Source organism: Microcaecilia unicolor, chromosome 9, assembly GCF_901765095.1.
Source record: "Microcaecilia unicolor chromosome 9, aMicUni1.1, whole genome shotgun sequence".
NCBI lineage: Eukaryota > Metazoa > Chordata > Amphibia > Gymnophiona > Siphonopidae > Microcaecilia > Microcaecilia unicolor.
In genome coordinates this window covers 151,816,644-151,837,829 of record NC_044039.1, presented here as the reverse complement: position 1 = coordinate 151,837,829, position 21,186 = coordinate 151,816,644, and the positions used below count along the sequence as shown (strand labels likewise).

Sequence of the window (21,186 nt, the reverse complement as noted above, 5' to 3'; positions counted from 1 at the left end):
TCATTTATCTTGTAGTTTCACATATGTTACTGCTTTTTCACTAAGGCCCTGATGCTCAGAAGCAAATGTGTGCGCTAAGAGGCCATTAGTGACGGACTAGCGCCAACATTTGCTGGTGCTGAGTGCTCTGAGGGTTCTAGCATGAAGAACAATCGTGCCAAAGGATAGCGCAAATAGCATGCTAATCGCATTTAAATCAGGTTATTTGCAGTTCACTCCAGTGGTCAAAGAAGAGCACCCTGAACCTAATGCCAGCACAGAGCTGGCATTCGGACTCTTGAAGAGAGGATTCTCTGCTTCTGGAGGATGTGCGTGACTACCATATCTCTATAAACACTTACCAGACAGCCAGAAAGACAACCAGGAGATTCCATCCTGGAAGTGCCTCCTGTGACTCTACTCCAGGCTGCCTCCGCTGTATGAGGGGATATGCAGACTCTGTGCTGTACCTGCACAGTGTAGGGGGCATGCAGACTGCACACGGCTCCTTCGCTTACATTGTACAAGAAACAAGCACAAATTCCTGTGCCCTACTCCAATACAGATCCATGTATGGGGGAAGAGTGATTCTGGAGCCAGAAAACAGCTGGTACAATAACTATATACAGAAAGTATAAGATGACTTCCTTATTGAGGAGCTTCCAACTGCATAAATGTATTTCCTCAGCAATCCTCCAGACCGTTCAAGACGCTTGGGTTATGCACTCCTACCAGCAGAGGGAGACTGAGAACACTAAAACTTCTTATACAAGTAGCCTGTGCAGAGCAGACCTTCTACTAACCAGTATTTTCTCAGTCTCAGCAGAGGGTAGATGTGTGCAGCCTGTGCAGTGCACTCAGTCTGGTAGGCCCATTTGGGGTTTCTAGGTTGGGTTGTAAATGTTAGAGAACCCACACTTGGATCTCTATTACAGGGTGTAAGTCCTAAGGGGCTTCTTATTCCCTGTGGGGTGTCACACCCGGGTGGCCGGGTCCCTCCCCCTGTGCTCTTCCTCTGGAGGACTGCTTGACCTCGGCTACAGACCTCGTTCTGTATCCTTGAGGCGTTTAGGCATCAGCAATGAGATTTAAAAAAACAAAACAAAATGTTTTTAAAAGGCGGCTATTTTGGCCGTGTGTGGCGGGAAGCGTGCCTGGTTTAGCTGCGGATCACGCGATGGACCTGCCACCGCGGGAGCGAGGGGGGTCTGTCGCGGAGACTGCAGGAAGTGTTGTTGGGGCTTCAGCAGTGTCGGAGGGGGGGGGGGTCTGGTTTCCCTCCTGAGTTTGTTTGGTCTCTGTATAATGCCTGGAGAGCTGGCCCCTCTCAGGCTGTTTGTTCCCCGGAGGCTGATAGTTCAGTGGGAGTTAAGCGCCCGCGGGTGGATATTTCGGAGCCTATGGAGATACTTTCTCTGCCTGGGTCGGAGGTTTGGAGTGACCCAGGAGAGGAGGATCTCTTAGATGAGTCTGAGGATCAGGATGGGCTAAGGCCTGGGGAAGATTCTTCAGTGGTTCGCATTTTTCATAAGGAGGAGTTGTTGGAGCTCATTGATCAGTGATCTCTACTTTGAAGTTTGTTCTGGCAGCCACTCCCTCTGCGGAGGGACCCCCAGGTAGATCCCTTGGTTAAGGGAATTCGGAGAGCCTCCCGATCCTTTCCCATGAATTCAGACATTAGAGACATGGTTTTTCAGGAATGGTCTGTGCTGGAGGCTGCTTGTAAGGTGTCTAGGGGTATGGCGCGGCTGTATCCCTTGCCTCCGGAAGATTTAGCCCTGCTGAAACCACCTACTGTGGATGCGGTGGTTACGGCGGTTACTAAGGCTACAGCCATTCCGGTGGATGACGGTACAGCCTTACGGGATCCTCAGGATAGGAAGCTAGAGTCCTTTCTGAAGCGCAGCTTTGATTTGTCGACTTTGGCCTTACAAGCCTCTGTGTGTGGGGCTTGGTACCCAGAGCTTGTTTCCGTTGGGCGGAGAAGTTCTTGGATGAGCCTGCGTTAGATAGGACTGGTTTGGTTCAGGAGCTGGCCAAATTGGAGATGGGGTCTTCGTTTTTGGCAGACACCCTTTATGATTTGCTAAGGGCTTCAGCTAAGAATATGGCTCTGGCGGTGACGGCTCGGAGGGCTCTTTGGCTTAGGGGCTGGGTGGCAGATGCGGCCTCTAAAGCAAAGTTGTGTTCTCTACCTTTCAAAGGTTCTGTGTTGTTTGGAGAGGACTTGGATAAACTGATGAGTGGTCTTGGGGGTACCAAGGTCTCACGGTTGCCAGAGTTATGGCTTAAGTCAGCTAGTCGAGGGGGTTCGGTTAGAGGTCGGTTTAAGGACGCGAGGCGGTACAGGCCGGGCAGATTTGTATCTCCTTCTAAAAGCCGGTTTTTCCAGCGGACGCAGTCTTTTCAAGGAGGTCGTCGAGGAGGTCGGGACTCCTCCGGAGGTGCCGGAAATGGTAATAAGTCCTCCTTATGAAGGTGTGCGGGTCCAGCCTCTGGTGAAGGTCGGGGCGCGACTTCGTCTGTTTTATTAGGGGTGGACCCAAATTACTTCAGATCAGTGAGTGCTGGAAGTCGTTCGTGACGGTTATGCGCTCGAGTTCGAACACCCGCTGCCGGATCTGTTTCTTCCCTCTCCTTGTCACTCTCGAGTCAAGTTAAAGTCTATTCAAGAGACTCTGGGTCGCTTAATCCAGTTGGGAGCTGTGGTACCCGTTCCTCGGCACGAGCAGGGAATGGGTTGTTATTCCATTTACTTTGTGGTGCCGAAGGAGGAGGACCAGTTTCGACCCATTTTAGATCTCAAGAGGTTCAATGGGGCGCTCAAGGTGCCATCCTTTTCTGCATGGAGACTCTGCGCTCGGTCATAGTGGCTGTTTGTCAGGGAGAATTTCTCACGTCACTGGATCTCACGGAAGTGTATCTGCACGTGCCGATTCGAGAGGCCCATCAGCGTTTCCTTCGTTTTGCTGTTTTAGGTAGGCACTTTCAGTTCTGTGCTCTGCCTTTTGGTCTGGCAACGGCTCCACGCACCTTCTCCAAGATAATGGTGGTAGTAGCAGCGGCTTTGCGGAGGCAAAGAATTCTGGTGCATCCGTATCTGGATGACTGGTTGATCCAGGCGAAGTCTCGGGCTCACAGTGTTGCGGCGACGGCTCAGGTGGTCGCGTTTCTGGAATCGCTCGGATGGGTAGTGAATGTAGTCAAAAGTCAGTTGATCCCATCACAGAGTCTGGAGTACTTGGGAGTGCGGTTCGACACGGCAGTGGGTCGTGTTTTTCTGCCGGATTCTCGGATTGCCTCTCTTCAGCAGCATGTCTGGCTGTTAATGTCCTTTCAGAGTCCGACGGTTCGAATGTACCTTTGGGTTCTGGGCCTCATGGCAGCGACGATAGAGGTAGTACCATGGGCCAGGGCGCATATGCGTCAGCTTCAGTCGGCTCTGCTGTCCCAGGTACACAGTTTGGAGTTGCGGTTGTCATTGAGGGGGGCTCCTCGGCGCAGTCTCCAGTGGTGGCTGTGCTCGGCCCATCTGAAAAAGGGCATGCTGTTGGAACCTCCTCAGTGGGTGATTCTGGTAATGGATGCCAGTCTGCTGGGCTGGGGAGCTCAGTGTCTCGGTCAGTCCGCTCAGGGGTGGTGGTCGACGGAGGAAGCTCAGTGGTCTATCAACCAGTTGGAGACAAGGGCGATTCGGCTAGCTATGTTGGTGTTTCGCTCAAGTGTGGTCGGAAAGGCGGTAAGAGTCATGTCCGACAATGCGACAGCGGGTAGCGTATGTCAACCGGCAGGGCTGTACAAAGAGTCCGCGGTTGTCAATCGAGACGGCTCTGCTCATGAGTTGGGCGGAAAGGCATCTAGTGCAGATTTTGGCGGCGCATGTGGCCCGGGGTGGACAACGTGAACGCGGATTTTCTAAGCAGACACATGTTGGACCCCGGAGAATGGTCTCTGCACCGGTCGGTGTTCAACCAGATAGTTCTAAAGTGGGGAATGCCAGTAGTGGATCTCATGGCGTCGGCACAGAATGCTCAGGCTCCTCAGTATTTCAGTCGGCGTCGGGGATCCGCGAGCGGAAGGGATCGATGCGTTGGTCCTTCCGTGGCCTCAGCGGGTGTTGCTGTACGTGTTTCCCCCGTGGCCCTTGATAGGTCGAGTCCTACAGAGGGTTGAATGTCATGCGGGTCCGGTGTTGTTGGTGGCTCCGAATTGGCCACGTCTGCTGTGGTTTGGGAATCTGATGCGCCTGTTAGAAGGCGAGCCTCTGCTGGGGGGCTCGGTGCTGTTGTGTCAGGGTCCAGTTGTCATTCCGGATCCGGCTCGGTTCTCTCTTACGGTGTGGCCCTTGAGAGGGAACGGTTGAGAAGGAAACGGTTTTCTCCTCAGGTGATTCAGACAATGCTGCAGTCTCGCAAACGTTCAACATCTTTGGTCTATATGCGTGTGTGGCGCATATTTGAAGATTGGTGTGGGGACCGGGCGTGTGTCCCTTCGACAACTTCTGTGTCATGCATTTTAGATTTCTTGCAGGATGGTTTTGAGAAGGGCCTTTCATTGTCATCTTTGAAAGTGCAGCTGGCTACTTTGGCATGTTTTCGGGGTAAGGTGCAGGGCAGGTCGGTTGCGTCTTCCCCAGCTGTGGTCCGTTTTTTGAGGGGGGTGAAGTTGCTTCGTCCTGCTCAGCGGCCGGTAGTTCCTCAGTGGGATCTTAATATCGTTCTTGACTCTTTGGCGGGTTCTCCTTTTGAACCCTTGGAGTCTTGTTCAATAAAAGACCTTACTATGAAGGTGGTCTTTTTGGTAGCTATATCGTCGGCTCGCAGGATTTCGGAACTTCAGGCTCTTTCATGTAGGCCTCTGTTTCTGTGGTTTTCTAAGGAAAAGGTTTCGCTGCGTCCAGTCCCTTCGCTTTTGCCTAAGGTGGTATCCTTCTTCATGTCAATCAGGTGATTTCGTTGCCGGTCTTGGGGAACCAGACGGGGGATACTTCTCAGCGTTGTTTGGCGAAATTGGATGTGCGCAGAGTGTTGAAGGTTTACTTGCGCAGGTCGGAGGAATTCAGGTCTTTGTACAGGTTATTTGTCCTTCATGGAAGAAGGGAGTGGCTGCTTCTAAGGCATCTATAGCTCGGTGGTTGAAGGATGCCATCTCTTCGGCTTACATATTGCATGGCCGTACGGTGCCAGTGGGGCTCAAGGCACATTCCACTAGGGGGATGGCAGCTTCTTGGACAGAGAGTAGTTTTTTTCCACCGGTGGACATTTGTAGAGCGGCGGTGTGGTCCTCCCTGAATTCTTTTGTCAAACATTACAGAGTGGATGTACAGGCAAGGGAGGATGCCAGTTTTGGAGCTGCAGTCCTGTCCTCTGGGCTTCGTAGGTCCCACCCTTAGATGTGTTTACTGCTTTGGTATGTCCCAAGCGTCTTGAACGGTCTGGAGGATTGCTGAGGAAGGTGAAATTAGGCCTTACCTGCTAATGTTCTTTCCTCTAGATCCTCCAGACCTTTCAAGAGCCCACCCAGTGTATCTGACAGTTCAGTAAGATATTTTCTTTAGACTTCAGTTGCTGATATTTCTAGTAGCTCCTGTGATTTGGGTCCTGGAGTTTTACTAAGGGCAGTTTGTGGTACCGTTTGTGCCCATCTGCAGTTGAATTCCCCCGTCTTAAGGGGAGGAGATCTGAGTGTGGATTCAGTGGTTTTGTTTAGGTGGAGGTGTTTTGTTCCTATGCTTTGTTACTGTTTTACTGGTTAGTAGAAGGTCTGCACAGGCTACTTGTATAAGAAGTTTTAGTGTTCTCAGTCTCCCTCTGCTGGTAGGAGTGCATAACCCAAGCGTCTTGAACGGTCTGGAGGATCTAGAGGAAAGAAAATTAGCAGGTAAGGCCTAATTTCACCTTATTTCACTAATCAGCAGCCAGAACCTCCTCCTTCTTTCCTCCCCCTCCTCCCCTCCCCTCCTCCTCCCCTCCCCCTTCCCTCCTCCCTCAGGTCATTGTAGTTTACTAACCTGAGGAATTTAGATTTTGGCCTCTGAAAGCTAGTCAAAAAATGTATTTAGTCCAATAAAAAGGTATCACTTTATTCTCTGGGTTTTTTTTAATTATTATTTTTAGTTAACTTTAATATATACTAATATTCCACATTATTTTACCCTAAATTTAAAAATAGAATTATTTTTTCTTCCTTTGTCCATTTAATTTTTCTAATTGTAGGTCACAGTCTCTGGTTACTGTTTTCCTATCTTCTCATAACTCTTTCCAGGGTCTCCCATTCATTTGTTATTTTTCTCTCCCTTTGTGTCTTCTCCAGCTGTTCCACTACATCATCATCTCTGACATTGATATTTTCCATTCAGCTTTCTTCTGTTTTACTGCCTCTGTCCACTCAGATTTTATTCACTCTTAATATCCAGTCTTCAATCCCCCCTTCTTTTTTTTTTTTTTACCTGCATCTACCTACAGTTTACCTGCATCTACCATCTTTCATTTAGGCCCTCCCCTTTTGCTTCTCTAATTCCCCAATCAGTCACCAACTCTTCCCTCTCTCCCCCCAGCCATACAACATCTCCTATCTGTGGATTTTTCTCTCCTGCCATCCGTACAGCATCTTCTCTCTGTCTCTTGTTTCCCTCTCTCCAGCCATACAGCATCTCTCTCTCCCTACTGTCATGCAGCATCTTCTACCCCCTTAGCCATACAGCCTCTCCTATCCCACCCCCACCAACCAGTATCTTATCTCTCTTCCTCCATACAGAATCTCCTGTTTTTCTGTCTGCCTGCCATATGGCATATCCTCTCTTCCCCAGTCCCCAGCCGTGCAGCATCTCATCCATTTCTCTCTCCCCCCCCCCCCCCATCCCCCCGGCTATCCAGGATTGCCTCTCTCTTTTCTTTTGCCCCCACTGAACATTGCCCCTCTGTCTTATCCCCTACCATGTAACATTGTCTCTCTCTCTTTTTTTCTCCAATTCAAAATTGCCCCACTGTGTCTCTCTCAGCCACCATCGCTTCTCTTTCTTCCCTATATAACATCACCCTTCTATCTCTCATCCTCTACCATCCACCATTGACCCATTTCTCTCTCCACACCCTCCATCCATCTTTGCCTGTCTATACCCCCAATAGTCGTCTCTCTCTCCCTCATCCCCCACCATGCAGCATTGACCCATCTCTTATCCCCTTACCTCACGATCACTTCATCTCTTTCTCTCACTCCACTCCCTCTTCAGTCACACCTCTTCCACCTGTGTGTGTCTATGGCAGCAACACCAAATAGGAACCGCCAGTATCCCTTTCTTTCCAAGCCACTGTCTGCCCAACTAGATGAGCGCAAGTGAAATGAAACCATCTGTAGGGCCAGGGGTCTGTGCGCGCTGCTGCTGGTCTCCTTCCTTCTCCTTCTCCTTCCTCATGATGTAACTTCCTGTTTTGGGGAGGGAGGAGGAGAGAAACCAGCAGTGGCACGCACAAAGCTCTGGCCTCTCATATGGTTTCATTTCATTTGTGCTTACCTAGTCAGACAAACAGCAGCAGGGAAGGTAAGAAAGTGAAGGGAAGCTGGCAGTTCCTGTTTGGTTGCTGCTGCCAACTTGGGCAGAAGAGTAAGTGGGGCAAGGAGGGTAAGCTAGCAATTGGGACTTGGGGGGGGGGGGGGGGGGAGGACGCCTGTGCAAATGCACATAATATAGCAGCAGCAAACAGTGATGGGCAGAAAAAATCCATCCAGCTGCTGAGGCTCATGCTCGATGCACAGTAAGAGGTACCCAAAACAAAGGTGCTTGACCGGCCACCAGAATTGGGTGGGCCTGAGGCTAGAATAGGGGGGACCTTGCTCCCTGAGGGCCCCCCATATCTATGCCACTGGTCCCATCCAGTGTGGGATCTACTGGTATGGGAGTTCAGACTCCAACTGAATCTATTCCCAAGATGGGGGGAGAAGGGGGAGAGGAGGAAATCATCCCCAAAGAACTTTGCCCACAACTTCCTCTGGACTCGGTCTAGGCTCTGCCAGGAATGTGCACTTACATCCTTTCCAGGAGTGGCCTTTTCGTAATTGCTGCAGCAGGTCACATGTCTGCACTATCTACTAGAGCCAGAGAAACTAAGATGAGGAGCTGAAGGCAGCAGCAGCCCCTCATAAATGCAGTGAGGTCAGCTCTGAGTCCCCTCCCCCAGCTCTATCTGCTGGTGGGGTGTCACAACCCACTCAACTGCACTGGTCTGATATGAACAATAAGGCCAATAAAAATACAACCATCTTAAACACTAACAAAAAAAAACCCCTTCTAAAAATAGGACAGTAAAACTTCTCTCCCCTTAACATATATTCTTGTACTGTTGACCTACCTAACCAATTCTGATTATTTTCGCCAGCCACAATTAATCCCTCAATTATTTGTAAATAGCCATGCCTGCAGAATTTTATGAAATCACAGGTAGGACTACTCTATCTGAAGTTGTGATTGAAGTAAGTTCCAGTGGCTATCAAAACAATACTAGGATATTCATGAAAGTACCTAGGAGCAGGTTAACTCACATTTTAAAGTTTCTTTTTCAGTTCACGAATGATTACTTAAGCTGTGGGAATCTTTTACCAGAGAATGTGATCAAGGGAATAATTGAGCAAGTTTGGAACACATTTGGATAAGTTTTTAAAGGACAGGTCCATTAACTTATTTAGCCAGTGTCTCTGCCTCTACCTCCTGGGAGTTACCAGTAGGGAGTGTGATTTCCTTTTGGATTCTGCTGGGTTCTTCCCAGTAACCCCACATTACCCACTGTCAGGATACTGGACTCAGTGGACCCATTGGCCAGTGTGGCACCTTTTATGTTCTTAAATTTTAATACGAGTTACTGTTGATTCATTGCTTGTACTGAAAATTTAAGAAGAAAAAAAAAATACATTGGTTGCATGTTTTCAGCCAGTAGATATTAGAGCAGAAAAATGAAGAATCCTATAAAAACTGATCCTTGAAGCTTCTTTTGTAACGTTTCAGTGCAGATGGTGAACGCAAGATGAAGTTTGATAACAGTAGGAGAACAACCTATTTATTTATTTGTTACATTTGTATCCCGTGGTATTTATGCATCAAGGAGGTAGTTTTTATAACTGTGCATATGGGTAAAGAGTATGCACATATTTTTTTCTATGGGGAATTTCCTGGATTTTCAAAGAGAAATTATGGGCTAATTTTCACACCTGCTTTTGGGGTGAACAGAGTTTCTTAGTAAAATTACACACAGAAGTATATGTTTGTGTTCTTAGTCGTGCACCCAAAGGTTATATAATCCTTTCAAGAAAGCTAGTTAATCATTTAACTTATTAGTGGGACATAACCAGAGAGGCATGGTATGGTTGCATTTTCAATATGGTAATACTAAAGCCCAGCTAAGGAACAGGTTATTTTAAGTTAGTATTCATGTGGCTTACATTTGAAAATACAGTGAAACAAAATAATAGAATTTAATTATGGGAAAAAGTAGATGGATAAGTCTGAAACATTTAACAAAGTTGAGCTTATCATATATACCCAACTGGGCATTTAAAAGCCTGTCCTTTAATGATGCCACATGTTCAGAAATCATAGCCATATGTATAGACATGCACACACCAGAACAAGCATCCATATACACATTGCAAAAGTAAACAACAGTTTCTACAGAGTATAGCCAAAACTTAATTTTATTTTCTCATTTCCATTGCCCAAAACCTGGACAGCAGATGTACAGATCAGTAGGACCCAAAGCAGTCCAAAACAAGTAGTCAGAAACAACATAGTTTATACATAATTGTTCAGTCACCCTTAAGATTCATCTTTAGATTTAAAAAGCAAAGCCATGTGCATGTAAGGACTGGATAAACTAATTAAAACAAAGTTTAAAACAAATGCCCTTAATATGTAATACTTGTTAGCAATAATGAAACAGTGATGGAAATTTCTCATAGCAAGCAGCCTGAGCCAACAGATTTATTTTCCATTGAACATAACTAGCTTTGTATGAACTTGGTAGCTCATAGTGTGTTGAAATGGCCAATGTTGGCACATTTAGACTGACTCTGGACAGTTCTGCATGATCGAAACCCTTCGTCATTATTCAATACCTTCTCTGTGAAACAGTAATAATTAAAAAAAAAAAAAGGCAAGTTCATTTTTATAATATACCACAGCAATCCACAAAACAAAAGGAGCAAGTTCCCACATGCCATCTTTTTCTTTTGATGTAGGTACAGGAAAAAATGTTAAATGCTCCCAGGTCACACCCTAATTAATGATTTTTTAAAAACTGTAATAAATAGTAAGTCTGATTGTTAAGCACCTGATACTCATAATGTCTGTTTTGGTGGCCCTTTACTAGGTGAAAACATCAAAATACAGTGAGTCCCTATAACCAGCCCCTCCAAATGACTTAATGATTACGATGTAGAACTAATTACTACTATAACTGTGCTTCCTCTGTGTACATCCGTATGCTGCACAAGCCGACATGTTGAAAAATGTAAGCAAGATCAAATAAAAATGACACCAACAATTAAGAACGACAATGTGGATGAGATGCTCATAGATTTGCTTGCTTTGTTTGGGTAACAGGGATGATGGGTGCATGGAGGAGAGGGAAAGGGAGACTAATTTCATGGGTTCAGCTGTCTCATTCTTAACTGCCTTGATCAGCTCTCTCCTGTTCGCTTCCTTAGTTCTGGCTCCCAGCACTGCTGCCTTCTTCAATTTTTTTGGCCACTGGCAGCATGAGTGAGATAAGCATACTGCCTTCTGTGGCCTCACAAGCTCTTCCTCTGTTGCAGCATCCCTCCTATGTGGGACAGGAAATTGCAGCAGAGGGAAATATTTCAGGCTGACGAAGGCAGTGCGCTTACCTCACTGACACTACCAGCAGCCTGGAAAATTTAAAAAGGCAGCACTGCAGGGAGCTGGAAGGGAGTAGGAGAGAGCTGACCAAGGCGGTTAGATTGAGAAAAGGAGATGGCATGACAACTGGAGCAGGAGGGCAACTAGTAGTACCCAAAACTCAGGCACCTGACTGGTCACCAGGTTTCGGGGGGCCTGGGCCCCCAAAGCCCCCCGTAGCTATGCCACTTCTCCCAAGGGTAAGTGGTAGGAGCCTATTCTATAACAGAACCTGGGCACCCAAGTTCCATTATAGAATACTAGTGTAACCTGGTATCTGTTTGCCTAAATGTGTTAGAGAGATGTGTAACTTACATTCCCAGAGGACAAGCAGACCTTTGTATTCTCACAGCTGGGTGATATCATCCGACAGAACCCGGTGCAGATGCTGACTAGGGACTCTGAGAACTTTCCAGTAGCGTTCCACTGTGCATGCGCTGGTGCCTTCTCACCCACCATGCGAGCACAGGTCCCTCAGTCTTTATTTTCTATGGACCAGGCAGGACGTGTCATCATGTTCTCAAAGTGCGTGTTTTCTCGTTCGCAGTGCCTTCCTATATTGGCTTTTTTCTTTTGTTTTTCATGATTTTTCATTTTCTCCTTATTTTATTTCCCTTTAATTTTATTATTTTTTCGGCACTTAGTTTCCTTTTATTTTTCTGAGTGACAAGGTGTTTTAGGCTGGAGCACCAATTTCAGTTTGAATGCTGTCCCTTTTCAGTTCACAGTTGATTTTAATTTGGCTGCAATTCTTTTCTCAATGACCCTCTGTATTCATCATCTCATCATCTCTTTTTTCCCCTTCCTTCTCAGCTCTCAGCCTTCAACATTTCCTTCCTTCCATTCATCCATCTCCTTTCTATCTGAGTACATCTCGCCTTTGTCACTGTTGTCATACCTCTCCTACTCTTCTCCGTACTCTCTTGCTCCTTCTCCTGCTCTCTGCTGGGGACATTAATCCCAATCCTGGTCCTCCACATCAGCTCTCATCCTATTTGTGCAGGTCACACCGTGATATCTCCAATCTAATTTCTGTTCTCCTTCTTCCCTGCCTTTCTCTTGTTCTCTGTGGAATGCCTGCTTTGTCTGTAACAAACTTTCCTACATTTATTTTGTTACATTTGTACCCCATACTTTCCCACTCATGGCAGGCTCAATGCGGCTTACATATTGTATACAGGTACTTATTTGTACCTGGGGCAATGGAGGGTTAAGTGACTTGCCCAGAGTCACAAGGAGCTGCTTGTGCCTGATGTGGGAATTGAACTCAGTTCCTCAGTTCCCCAGGACCAAAGTCCACCACCCTAACCACTAGGCCACTCCTCCATTCCATCCATGACCTCTTTATCTCTCGTACTCTCTATCTGCTTGCCCTAACTGAAACTTGGCTGTACCCTGAAGACTCTGCTTCAGTCGCGGCCCTGTGCCATGGAGGTTATCTTTTCTCCCATACTCCTCACCCAGTTGGCCGCGGAAGTGGTGTTGGGCTACTACTTTCACCCTCTTGTAGATTTCAACCTCTTCTTTCACTTCAGTCTCACAACTTTTCTTCCTTCGAAGTCCATTCCATCCATCTATTCGCTCCTCTGCCTCTCCGAGTAGCAGTCATTTATCGACTCCCTGATAAGTCCCTTTCGTCCTTTCTCACTAACTTTGATGCCTGGCTTTCCTTCTTTCTTGAACCTTCATCTCCTTCCCTCATTCTTGGGGATTTTAACATTCATGCTAATGATCCCTCTGACTCTTATGCTTCTCATTTCTTTGCTTTAACATCCTCTTTCAATCTTCAACTGTGCTCCACTGCCCCCACTCACCAGAATGGCCACTGTATTGATCTTATCCTCTTCTCAAACTGCTCACTCTCCAGTTTCTGTGCCTCAACTCTTCCCCTCTCTGACCATCATCTGATAACTTTCATATGTAAACACCTTCCTCCCAAGTCCCGTCTAATCTTAACCAATACATTTAGGAATCTTCAGGCTATTGACCCTTCTACTCTGTCCTCCAGTGTTTCAAATCTCTTCTCTACCACTATGTTATCCAAGCCTGTCAATGAGGCTCTCTCTTCCTATAATACTATTTTCTCCTTTACTCTGGATACTCTCACTCCTCCCATTTCCTGTCCTGTAAAACGTACCAAACCCCAGCCTTGGCTGAACTCTAGAATCTGCTACCTACATTCCTGTGCCCGCTCTGCCGAACGCCTTTAGCTGAAATCCCGTGCCCATGCTGACTTCATACATTTCAAATTCTTGCTGACCTCCTTCCAGTCTGCACTTTTACTTGCCAAACAGGACTACTACATCCAGTAGACAAATTCTCTTGGCTCAAACCCTCGATGTCTCTTTGCTACACTGAACTCTCTCCTCAAAGTGCCTTCACCTCCAACTCCCCCTTCACTTTCTCCCCAGACTCTGGCTGAGTACTTTCATGATAAGGTTCACAAGATTAAACTTGAATTCTCAACCAGGTCACCTCCACCTCTCCTTCCCTTAGTCCATTCTCTCAACCCTCCAACCCCTGCCTCCTTTTCTGAAATCACTGAAGAGGAAACTACACATCTTCTTTCCTCCTTGAAACTAACTACCTGTTCCTTTGATCCTATTCCCACCCATCTACTTAACGCTATCTCTCCTACTGTCATCCCTTTTATCTGTCATATCCTCAATCGTTCACTTTCCACTGCGACTGTTCCTGATGCCTTCACACATGCTGTAGTCACACCATTCCTTAAAAACCTTCATTGGACCCTACCTGTCCTTCCAACTATCGCCCCATCTCCCTCCTCCCTTTCCTATCCAGGATACTTGAATGTGCTGTTCACCGCCGTTGCCTTGACTTTCTTTCATCTCAAGCTATTCTTGATCCACTTCAATCTGGCTTTCTCCCTCTTCATTCAACTAAAACAGTGCTTGCTAAAGTCTCCAATGACCTGTTCCTGGCCAGATCCAAAGGTCTCTATTCTATCCTCATCCTTCTCGATCTGTCTGCCGCTTTTGACATTGTTGATCACAGCCTACTCCTTGATACGCTGTCCTCACTTGGATTTCAGGGCTCTGTTCTTTCCTGGTTTTCTTCTTATCTCTCCCATTGTACTTTTAGTGTATACTCTAGTGGATCCTCCTCTACTTCTATCCCACTGTCAGTTGGTGTACCTCAGGGATCCGTCCTGGGACCTCTTCTTTTCTCCATCTATACTTCTTCCCTTGGTACTCTGATCTCATCCCACGGTTTTCAGTATCATCTTTACGCTGATGATTCCCAGATCTACCTCTCCACACCAGAAATCTCAGCAGGAATCCAGGCCAAAGTATCAGCCTGCCTGTCTGACATTGCTGCCTGGATGTCTCAGCGCAATCTGAAACTAAACATGACCAAGACTGAGCTGCTTATCTTTCCCCCTAAACCAACCTCTCCTCTTCCCCCATTCTCTGTTTCTGTGGATAACACTCTCATCCTTCCTGTCTCATCAGCTCGTAACCTTGGGGTCATCTTCGACTCCTCCTTCTCTGCACATATTCAGCAGACTGCTAAAACCTGTCGTTTCTTTCTCTATAATATCACCAAAATTTGCCCGTTCCTTTCTGAGCACACTGCCAGAAGCCTCATCCACACTCTTATCACCTGTCGCTTAGACTATTGCAACTTCCTTCTCACAGGTTTCCCACTAAGTCATCTCTCTCCCCTTCAATCTGTTCAAAATTCTACTGCAGAATTTAAATTTCACCAGTGTTGCTATGCTCATATTAGCCCTCTCCTCAGGTCACTTCCCTGGCTTCCTATCCATTTCCACATACAGTTCAAACTCCTCTTATTGACCTATAAGTGCATTCACTGCAGCTCCTCAGTACCTCTCCACTCTCATCTCTCCCTACATTCCTCCCCCGGAACTCCGTTCACTGGGTAAATCTCTCTTATCTGCACCCTTCTCCTCCACCGCTAACTCCAGACTCTGTTCCTTTTATCTTGCTGCACCAAATGCCTGGAATAGACTTCCTGAGCCGATATGTCAAGCTCCATCTCTGGCCGTCTTCAAATCTAAGCTAAAAGCCCACCTTTTTGATGCTGCTAACCCTTGTTCAGAACCCTTATTTTATCATCCTCACTTTTAATATTCCCTTATCTCTTATTTGTCCTGTTTGTCCTAATTAGATTGTAAGCTCTGTTGAGCAGGGACTGTCTTTTCATGTTCAAGTGTACAGCGCTGCATACGTCTAGTAGCGCTATAGAAATAAGTATTAGTAATGTCCCAGAAGCCCCCAGTGGCTTAAAAAGCGCACAATGTAATTGCGTTATTTCTGTGATGGACCTGCACTCTTGGTGCATTGGGCACCTTGGGCCTGACCATGAGCCTGTCTCTTGTTCTCTGTATTTAAAAATGCAGTTGAGGACACAGAGGGCATGGCAGGCCCAACAGCACAAAGTTTTTGGCTCCTCAATGGCTGGTACATTGTCATCGGCACCAGAAGCATCAACCTTGATGGCTGCAAAGACTTCAGTATCCACTGGGAGTGCACCGGCATCGAGAAGGTCTCCGCCTCTCTTGATGTCGGGTACTGGTGGTAGACCCCAGTCCTGTCAGCATCAGACCCAACATGAGAGCAAGTATGAGTTTGACGTTCTCATCAGCACCAAAGAACCGCGATGCTGAGCATTGAAGGAAGCCCAAAAAACACAAGCATCGGCCCTCATTGATGCACAGTGCCTGGAGCACTGAGGCATCAGAATCACCAGTACCCAAGAAGCACTGGCACTAAGAGGAGCACTCCCCCTCTTTGGAAGAAGTGCCGGTGCACAAGTCTCCAAGCAGCCAGGTCTCTGCTACCAGTTTGGCAACGATGCCTTCGTAGGCTGCTCCTCAACCAGCTCCTCCACCTTTACTAATGCCTTCATTTGATAATCAGTTCCGAGCCATGCTCAGGGACAAGCTGATGCAGATGCTGCAGCTGCAAACTGCTCAGGCATTGAGGGTGCTTGTGCCAGCTGCAGATCAACCTCAGATTCTTCCTGAGGCCTGTGCCGAGATCCTTGATGCCGGCACCGCAAAGGGTATTAACATTGACATCGACTCATACAGTACTGCTCTCGACATTAAGGGCAGAATCTTCCCTGGAGTCTAAGAATAGGACTGTACCTTGGCGCTCTTTGGGGTGTGGGTATGGTTAAACTGAGCTGAGGCAAGTACAGACTTGTATAGGATAACCTTCTGATCCCCCCCCCCCCCACCTCGAGAGATGTAAATCTACATCTAGGGTCTCTGTCTCACTGGTTTTGTCAGAGAGATGGCTTCTGCCATCCCATTTCAGTTAGAAATGGAGGAAGATCCCAGGGCAGAAATGTTAACTGTTTTGGTCTACTAGTCTTCTCCTAAGAAAGGGGTCACTCATGGTACCATTGTACCCTATCCTTAGAGATGCACTGATGAAGAATTGTGGGAACCTCCCCTCTCCGTGCAGGTCATACCTAAGAAGGTGGATATGCAGAAGGTTCCTGGATTCGAGAGGACTTAACTGCCACACCACTCTCTCTGTTGGTGGAATCTGCCCTCAATCGAGTAGGACTCATGCCTCAATGTCCCCAGGTAGAGAGGCTCAGACATTAGATTCGGGGGGGGGGGGGGGAGCTTTTAAGGCCTCGATGCTTATTGCCCTCATCCACTAGCACTACACGAGCCTTTACTTGCAGTCTTTGGTCTGCAGTACACCAAGTCTTGCACATTCGCTCCCACAGGAGCAGGCCACAGAGCTTCACTAGTTGGCAAGTAAGCAGCTGGAGTGTAGAAAATATGTGGCCAGAAGTGCTTACTGCTCTTTAGAATGGAAGAGATCGCAGACCTCTTAAAGAAATATAATACCATCCAAATCCTCTATCGGCAACCTCCAGATGCAGCATCCTCTTCTAGGAGGTTTTCAAGTTTGTCTAGGCAGTAACCCTTCAACTCTGAGGCATAGGTTTCTGCCCCCTTCTCGCTCTTCTCAGAATTTACAGGCCCAGCGTTCTCAGCCTTGCTAGTCCTGCCCTCAGAAGCTCCAGCTGGCTGCCCAGTCAAAGCAAGGGACAAGCTTTTGACTGGCTCCGAGAGAGCATAGCCACACAGTTAACTGTCCCGGGCGGCTTACCAGTAGGGGGAAGGCTGAATTTTACTAACACAGCTCCTTGTAACCTCAGACCGGTGGGTTTTTCAAATAGTTTGTCTTGGTTATGCCCTGCATTGATGTCAAAGACCACCAAATTACCCCTGAGAGAATCATATATTAGCTCTGGGCACAAGCAAGTACTTGTAGAAGATATCTTTGCCGTTCAGCAGGCCAATGAGGTTAAACCCGTACCCCCAGGGGAAGAAGGGAAGGAATTCTATTCCAGGTACTTCTTGTGCCAAAAAAGATGGGGCAATTTCGTCTCATCCGAAACCTAAGGACCCTGAACAAATTCCTGGTCAAAGAAAAGTTCATGATAGTTTCCATATGCATCCTTCTCCCCATAATTCAGGAAAATGATTGACTGTGCTCTCTGGATTTAAAGAATGCTTATACCCACATTTCGATACTTCCCAGTCACAGGAGGTATCTCAGATTCCGCATAGGGAAACGCCACCATCAGTACTGCGTTCTGCCATTTGACATTGCATCAGCTCCCAGGGTATTCACCAAATGTCTAGCAGTAATAGCACAGTGTATTTGCACAAATTGGGAGTATATGTGTTTCCCTGACTGGATGATTGGCTGGTCAAGAGCACATTGCGAGAGGGAGCAATAGAATCCTTGCACCTAACTATTCAGGTGTTGGAGGTACTAGGGTTCATCTTAAACTATCCCAAGTCCCACCTTCCCCTGTGACAGTGATTAGAGTACATAGCAGCCCTGCTTGACACGTACTGGGTTTTTCTTCCACAAGTAAGAGCAGAGACCTTATCAAGACTCGCCTTACAAGTCTGAAGCAGCAAGCAGGTCACAACTCGGCAAATGTTGAGATTGATGGGCCATATGGCCACAACAGTACATGTCATCCCCATGGCATGGGCTCCATTTGAGAGTGTCCCAGTGGACCCTAGCTTTCCTGGTGGTCTCAGATGGCTGGGAATCTAGTGGATGTAATCCAGATTACACCAGAGTTGACTCTTGCCCTTTTATGAAGGACAGTTCGATCCAATTTGACTGTGGGACTTCCATTCCAAATTCCACATCTTCAGAAGGTGCTCACAATGGATTCATCCAACCTGGGATGGGGAGCTCATATAGATGGGTTGACACCCAAGGAATTTTGGTCTGCTCAGGAAACAGATCTCTATATCAACCTCGACTTGAGGGCCATTTGGAACACACTAAAGGCTTTCAGTGATCAGCTACAGAACCAAATTATTTTCATTCAAACAGACAACCAGGTTGGTGTTCTATGTGAACAAGCAGGAAGATATGGGATCCTACCCCTTGTGTTGGGAAGCAGTGGGGTTGTGGGAGTGGATTCTCCTTCACGGAATGGCCCTCCAAGCCACATACCTACCAGGAAAAGACAATGGCCTGGCAGACAGACTAAGCAAAGTTTTGAGAACACACGAGTGGTCTCTCAACATGGACATAGCCCTCAAGATCGTCTGAGAGTGGGGCATACCCTCTGTGGACCTTTTTGTCACTCATTTCAAAAACAAAGTCCCCCAGTTCTGTTCCAGGCTTAGGTCACACAGCAGACTAGTGTCAGACTCCTTTGTCCTACATTACACGAAGATGTATGCATATTCTCCAGTACCTCTCATAGAGAAGACTTTGCTGAAACTCAAGACCAGGGAACTATGATCCTAATTGCGCCTTACTGGCAGAGGAAGATCTGGTTCTTTCAAGAGTTGTCCTCTAAAGATCCATGAAGTTTGAAATATTTTCTGACCATCACGCAGAATGAGGGATCTCTTCTACATTCTAATCTTTAGTTCCTGGCCCTCGCGGCTTGAATGTTGAGAGCATAGAATTTGAATCCTTAGATTTGCCAGAGGGAGTCTCCCCCCATCTTACTGGCTCCCAGGAAAGACTCCAGTAAGAGCTGTTAATCATTTAAGCGGAGGAGGTTTGGTGTAAGGACAAGGCCTTAGATCCCCTCACCTGTCCTACACAAAAACTGCTTGAATACCTCCTGCATTTTTTCTGAGTCTGGTTTGGAAACCAACTCAGTAAGGGTTCATCTAAGTGCAATTAGTGCTTCGTATAGGAGGTAAACCCATCTCTGTACAGCCTCTAGTTGTTAACTTCATGTGAGATATCTTATTAAACAAAGTCCCCTGTCAAACCTTCAACTTTGTCATGGGATCTCAACATTGTTCTAGCCCAGCTGATGAAAGCTCCTTTTGAGTTATTTGATTACTGTCATTTGATGTATTTGACCTGGAAAGTTGTTTTTTGTGGCGGTCAGTGAGCTTCTGGCCTTAGTAGCTGATCAACCTTACACTAAATTTTGTCACAGTAGATTAGTTCTCCGCACATACCCTAAGATCCTTCCTAAGGTAGTGTTGGAGTTCCATCTTAATCATTCTGCCAACATGTTTTCCAAAACTACATGCCCATCCTGGCAAGAGTGTACTGCATACCTTAGTTTTCAAGTGAGCCTTAGCCTTCTATCCGGAGCAGACTAAAGCTCATAGGCAGTTCACTTAGCTTTTTATTTCTTTTGACCAAAACCGGACGGGGATAGCCATTGGCAAATGCACCATTTCTAATTGGCTAGTAGATTGCATCTCCTTTACTTATGCCCAGGCTGGGGCGACTCTGAAGGGTCATGTCAAGGCTCATAATATTCACTTCTATTTCCAGTACCCATGATGTATTGTAAGCCACATTGAGCCTGCAAAGAGGTGGGATAATGTGGGATACAAATGCAATAAATAAATAATGTCAGAGCCATGGATACGTCGGTAGCCCACTTGAGATCAGCCTCCATAGAGGAGATTTGCAAAGCTGTAATTTGGTCATTTGTCCACACATTCACATCTCATTACCTCCTTGAGCAGGATATCCAACATGAAAGCCGGTTTGGGCAGGCAGTCCTGAAGAATTTGTTCGGTGTGTAGAATCCAACTCCACCCCCTAGGCCCAGTTTTGTTTGATTCCAGGCTGCACCTTCACAACTAGTATGTAAGTATTTTCAGGTTAATTGACTTCCAGGCTTCGACGTTTTGAGTCCCTATTCTCCTAGCATTGTTTTCGGTGAACCTGGTAGCTAGGGATTCCTAACTGTGAGAATAAAAAGGTCTGTTCGTCCTCGGAGAAAGCAAAGTTACTAACCTGTAGCAGGTGTTCTTCAAGGACAGCAGGGCAGTATTCTCACCTACCCTCCCACCTCACCTTTCAGTTGTATTCTTTAGCTATCGTATATGACAGAGGGACTCATGCTCGCTTAGCAGGCAGAAAGGCACCAGCACGTGGGACGCTATTAGAAAGTTCTTAGTCTCGCTAGTCAGTCCGTAGGATGATATCACCCAGCTGTGAGAATACTTGTCCTGCTGTCCTCGGAGAACACCTGCTACAGGTGAATAACTTTGCTGTATTCCATAAGGTTCAGCATGTAAGTGGGAGCCCCATACATATGTATGCCCCTTGCATTTACACGCTTAAAGTGTGCCATTATAAAACAGCACCTAGGTACCCTGTTGTCACTTTTGTGAGTAGGCATACACTTAATATACTTGAGTGCTAATATTCTATGCATTTATGTGCATAAATGAGGGTGCCTAGATTATAGAATTGCCCTTGAGAGACTGTGTACACATAGGTTTATCATTTAACTTCTTTTCACATTCTTCCTGTCTTACATGTGCGCTGAATTCTGTGTGCTACTTCCAGGAAGAAAGTCTTGAACATTGAAACTTGTATGTCCTTCTGGTAAAGGCACTGGGTTCTGTTTTACACACACACACATTTGGCTGCATTTCTTCCAGCTTTGACACAGTGCCTTCCTGTACTTCCTGAGAGGAATAAAATAAGTATGAAAATACATAAACAAAATATGTAAATAGTATGGAACAAAACTAATAAGAAACTGAATATCGGCCAGTATATTATTTGCTTTAGGTGAACAAAAGCACTTATCCAGCGGGCAAATGTTACTGAACGGATAAGTGCTGACCAGCGGAATATTCAGTGGCACTAACTGGATAATGCCGCTGAATATTTCCTCTGACCACTTCGGCACTATCTGGATAGTGCTAGGGTGGTTTCTGGGCAGACGTTGGTTGGAGCCACAGGTTACCCAGTTAGCAATGATATTCAGATCACTAAGCGGATAACAAACTGATAACGTTAGGACTGCAAAAAGGTTTT

General features: G+C 46.6%; 1 protein-coding gene across 1 annotated transcript in view; it reads left to right on the top strand.

The window, feature by feature from the left end:
- LOC115477307 (protein transport protein Sec23A) overlaps positions 1-21,186 on the top strand; it is a 192,416-nt gene that overhangs the window by 79,229 nt on the left and 92,001 nt on the right. The window lies entirely within an intron of this gene.